Below are 6,000 nucleotides of genomic sequence, written 5' to 3'. Positions count from 1 at the left end.
GGAGGAAATGGTGTTAGATTTTAAAAGTGGTTCCACTTCAAATGGTATTTCCAAAGCTTTATAAGGAGTAAATGCTTTCGGTACCTTTTCCCTTACGTAGCTGAAATTCGTATTGCTAAACATTTTCTGACTTAGTTCAGAATTTGTAGAACTATAAATTATGTAGTGTTTAAATTTTAAAACAGGCTATTCCACGAAAAAGTCAACCCAATGTCCTGCACATTACGGTTTATATATTTCATTAAAAAATAATAATTTTACAAGGTAGTGACGAAATTTTTTTGCATAAGAAATCACGCTCGTGTTTGCAATTTGTTAAGCAGAAAACATTTGTTCATAGATATTTTTAATTACTATTTTTAATGAAATACAATAGGCGTCACGTGCTGGACAAAATGATCGTTTTCCATGGAATGGCCCTGTAACGAAATTGGATACTGTAAATTTTAAATGTGATTCAGTATAACGTATATTAACGTATTATTTATTAAGTTTCCCTATTGTGCAGTTTGTACACGCAATGTACACAATGTATATATAGGGTGTCCTGAAAAAGAGTGACTGTTTTTAAAAATTAATAACAGGAGAACGGTTAATGATAGAAAAGAAATTCCTGCAGAAAATTCATGTGGTGGGCGCTAAATTTTTCCTCTCAGGGTTCCAAATTTTAGTTCAAAAATTTCAGTTTCGATAGATGGCGCTGTACATAGTAAGCCGGTAAGTCAAAAAAGAAGAATTGAAATGCACCGATTTTTCCTCCGGTTGCGACATGAGTTTACAGCTAAGATTGTTTCAAAATATTGCTTTGTTCTTTTGTTGATTATTTTCGAAAAATTATGATGTCATTTGCTGTTTTCTATATATGTGTTTCTTTAATTTACGGACTTACTAACTGCGGCGCCATCTGTTGCAAAATTTTTCAACTAAAATTTGAAACTCAGGGGGGGGGGGAATTTACGGCCCACCACATGAATATTCTGCAAGAATTATTTTTGTATCACTTACCGTTTTCCTGTGATAATTTTTTCAAAACAGTCTTCTTTTTCAGGACACCCTGTATATGCTAGATAATGTTTTTATGTTTACAAAATCTTGAAAAATAGTAATTAATGAAAAATTGATAAGATAGTAAATAAAACAAGTGTAAATTTATTAAACAAGGTAGAGCAAGCAACGGACCGAGGTAGACACACTTACCAGCAACAACACTAACCTAACTTAAAAAGACAACTGATCTAAGTTTAATTAAATTTAGATTATTAAACATTGCATACGATCTATATTTCTCTTTAATTCGTAAACTTATTTTTTTACTGCATTTACATAACTCCGAACAAGAACCCATGTACAAGAAAAAATAAACAAACACACACACACACACACAAAAAAAAAATTCTTAATTTGAAATGTTTAATGCACTATTTGTTAAATTATCAATATAGTATAATATTTTAAATGTTATAAATATAATTTATAGTAGATAAATATTAGATGTGTAGGGAACAAACACAATGGTCTTCAATCATGGGAATAATTAAATACCACTAAAACCGTTGATTTTTTTCTGCAAGTCAGAAAAATAGATTAAACATACGTTCAGTTACGTTTATCAATCAAAGTTATTGCGATTTGGTCCATGAAATATTGCAGCCTGCTTCATTTCTTCCCACCGTTATTTATTGCATCCCAATCGATTGTCATAAATGGACGCAATATTTCTTTCTTTTTCTGCTAGATTAGCAAAACCAACTCGCGTAGCTTGCAAAAGTACAGAGTTGTACGTATTAAAAGTAATTAAATGCTTTCAAGATCGTTTCTGAAATGGGTACCGTAAGAAAAAGTGATTTAGATACCTAATTAGTCTTAAAAAACGTTGCCTCATAAAGAAATAGATGTCATGTATTCAGAATATGATATTTTTGATGAACTAGTGGTATACATTGGGGTTAAGACTTATATAACAAAATCTGCTGCGAACATGACAAACGACATTGTATCCTGATAACATGTCATTATATCGAAAATTGCATTTTATTTTTAACAATAACTAAAAATTTTGACGCTCAACCAGCTTAGTCCAGCTTAAAGACCCTAAAAAGGGGACCAAACTAAATAGACCAAAAAGCATTTTTTTTTTTTTTTGTTTACTTCGCCTAACAGTTATCGTATATTAGTATAATTAAACTTATTAGTTGCTGAACATCAACAAATTCGTTGCGTTGTATTACTATGAATAATCATCAAAAACATATATAAAGGCTTTTTCTAACGGTTGATAAGACTGAAATTGTGAAGCATTCCAATAAATTTAACAATGATTTTCTTCATAATCAAAGCTATAGAAGCACAAGGAGTCAATTTGAAGCGTAAAACTTTTCGAATTTGTATTCGTGTCATCTGAACATTGTTTATCAAATCAGGCTTTTAAGTAGGTCAACGTATCATACATAACCATTGAGAAGATATGAAATGGAGGGAGTAAAAAATTTCAATCCTGAAGATCCCAAATCACGTAGTAAATTTTAAGGTGAAGCAATGGATGAAATCAAATTTATTTCGCTAGTTTCTTGCAAAAGTATCAACCATTTGTCGACGTTGAGTCACATAACTTGGGGTCTTTGCATCAGCATTTGCCAAACAAACTTTGTTGGACTTTTGTTGAACTTGATCCCTCTATTTACTGTTCTTTTATTATACTGTTGTTTAATTCTTGTTCTAAGTACACAACGATCATATATTGTTTTAAGTCGGTCAACATATCATACAAACAACCAAAATAACTCATGGATAGTCATAAAGTTTCAAATGTTATTATATTTATTAACCCGTAACCTATATATTGATACTTTCATTGATAAATATAAGTGAGGTGCTTAAATCATTTCCAAGTTTCCATCATAATTGTGATGTAGTAAATAAATAAGACACACATTGAACTCTATTAATGATATGTATTGTTTTCTGTTAAATGAAATGACTTAAGCACCTCACATTACATTTGTTTACCCTTACTGTGACGGTACAGCGCCACCTTAAACGGAATTTGAAACTAAAATAAAACAAGCTGATGCGTGCATCACATGACTTCCGTTTACTCCAATTTAATGTTATTTCCCCCATTATTGGCATTTTTGATGTGATTCAATAGTTTACTCTCTAAATATCACCAAAAGTGGCCAAATTGACACCAGATTAAAAAAAATAAAAGAAAATCGTCAAATTTGTCGCCAAGTGCCCGCCAAATTATAACACCACTTGAAATTACATCAAAATTAAAAATGATTTCCCCCCAAAAAGGAGCAAAAGACACCTTTAGAAACACGCGAATGCAACAAAAAGAGACGGTGCACAACTAGACCCCACTAGGAGTCTACGTACCAAATTTCAACTTTCTAGAGCATACCGTTTGTGAGTAATGCGACATTCATACGCACATACATACAGACGTCACGAAAAAACTCGTTGTAGTTAACACGGGAATCGTCAGAATGGATATTTCACGTGTTAATACGTTCTTAGGCACTTGTCCACGTGTGGTCGAGTCGAAAAAAAAAACTCAACATTCATTCGGAGGTGAGTAAAATGCAAATTAATATCGATTTTTGAGTGAAAATTTTTTCGGGAATACAATACTTCCGTTTTTGTAAAAGGAAGTAAAAATAACAACGTCAAAAAGCAAAACTGCAGATTACTGCAGACTCGTGTTTCGGCGTTACAAGGAACGTTTTTCTTCAATGCAAAAGGAATGAGCTTATGGAGGAAAAGACATGCAACAAAAACCAAGCTTTTGTTGTATTTTTTATATAATGTTTTTATGGGGCAAAGTGAAAAATGAAATGTTTTTCGAATGAAATATTTTCTATTCGAATGTGAAAAATTTTTTGAACAAATTAATGAGCAAAAAAAAAAAAAAAAAAAAGCGTAATTGAATAAATAAAAAAAATATGAAACATTATACTAATAAATAGATATGTTAATTCACTAATACATGAAGAAAGATAAATGAGGGAATAAACTAGTGAATGAATATGAAAATAAGTGATTGAATGAATTAATAAGTGAATTATCAATTAAATAATGCAAATAATTAGTTAATAAAAGAATATGTTGGTGGTTTAGTAAATTATTGAATGAGTAAACGAAATGAATCATTTCATTTTACCGTATCCACTTTCCCTCGCATGCAATCGACTAATTGTGAAAAATATTTTTAAACAAATAGCTGAGTATGAATAAAATAAATACTGCACTTACTATTAGAAGATCCCAACTAATGTTTAAAACGTTAATAAGAAGAGTTGTATCATTTGATAACATCATTTTTTTTGAGCAGTCACATTGCTTATTGTTCTCACTTGACCGTTTTTGGCGTCTTTTGATTTTATTTCTCCCCGCCTCCCTCTGCAGCACCATCGTCGACCGGCCTCTCATGCTGCTCCTCTAGCGAAAACAGCCTCCAGGTTGCGTCTAGAGCCATTCCATTTCAGATCAGGCAGGGTCTGTCACATGACCATCACCGATTTTTTTGAAAAAATTACAGTAGTTACAACTAAAGGACATATGAAATATCCCAAAAGGATTTTGCAAGAAATTTTTTTTTTCTTCAGTTATAGCCTATTAAAATTCTGCACAAAATCCGCCATTTTGGAAAAAACCGGCAAAACACTCCATTTCAAATGGACATTATTTCAAAAGTATTTAACCTATTTGAATAATTATTTTTTCTAAAAATAAATAAGGACCTTTATATCCTCCAGACATCGTTTTTAAAAGTTTAGTTAGGTTTTTTAATAAAGAAAAAAAATCATTTTCGTTGCGAAAAAACTGCATTTTTACCGATTTTATGATTTTTTTTCTCTATGAAAAAAAAAGTTTTTTTTACTAAACGTAGATGGCAGTCTAAAGCCCTTATATGATAGTTTCATAACATATTTTATTATAATCCTTGGGTGCATACAGCCTCGGAAATAAAATTTAAAATTTTAAAAATTTTCAAAAATTAGCGATTTTTGAGTAATTTTACTCAAAAAACCCATTTTTTAAAAATCTAAAAATTGGCTCACTTGAACCCCATATAATGCTTAACAAGTGGGTAGACACCGCATCCCGTATTTTTTCCCATAAAATGTTTTATGATTTTTTGAAAGTGACCTTATCGCCCATGGCATGCATGTAAAATAAAAATTTCTAATAATTTCAGTCGCTGAAAATCTGATGAAATTAATGCCTAATAGCTACAATAATGGTGCACTTTATCAGCAACAAATAAAATTTTACCTACTTTTAATAATGTAGCAGTATCAAACCGCTTCTGATGACCCAGTCAATTCGTCTTTTTGTACTTCGTTATATGAATATATTTTTCTGCTGATCAGCGCCTAATTGTTATGGGAGCTGAGATCCCATACTTTCTTATTTGTTTCATTCAAATTTTTGTATTTTTGACCGAATTCAGGCCACTTAAGCATTAAAATAAGTTCTGAAGACTATAGGGATCCTGACCTTCTTTTGTTAGAAATTGGATCCCTGGCTATAATAGCTACCTTTGGTGATCTGTTTGGTTACCTCAACTTACAACCATGTTCAATTAATTATTTCTCTCATAAAACAGTGGGCTTTTTAAATTCTTAAACTACAAGTGAGTTTTGCGGTATGAATTTAGTATACATATTCTTACGTATAAAAGTAATCATACTAGGTAGGATCCAAAAATTATGTGACAACATTCGCCAATGTCAACCAAAGCACGAAATTAAAATTAATCGGTTTAAATGCATTGTATTGTTCTTCCCTTTGATGGTTTCATCTGTCGCGTAATTGAGTTGAAGAGAAAGAGAATTGAAAGAGAAAAAATATGATTCGTTGCTGCATATGAAAGTAACGGTGAATGCATAGCTTTGGAGACAAAATAAAGTAATATTTATTAATATATATATATATATATATATATATATATATATATATATATATATATATATATATATATATATATATAGAGAT

Source organism: Uloborus diversus, chromosome 7 (genome assembly GCF_026930045.1).
Source record: "Uloborus diversus isolate 005 chromosome 7, Udiv.v.3.1, whole genome shotgun sequence".
Lineage (NCBI taxonomy): Eukaryota > Metazoa > Arthropoda > Arachnida > Araneae > Uloboridae > Uloborus > Uloborus diversus.
Note: the sequence above shows the minus strand (reverse complement) of the source record.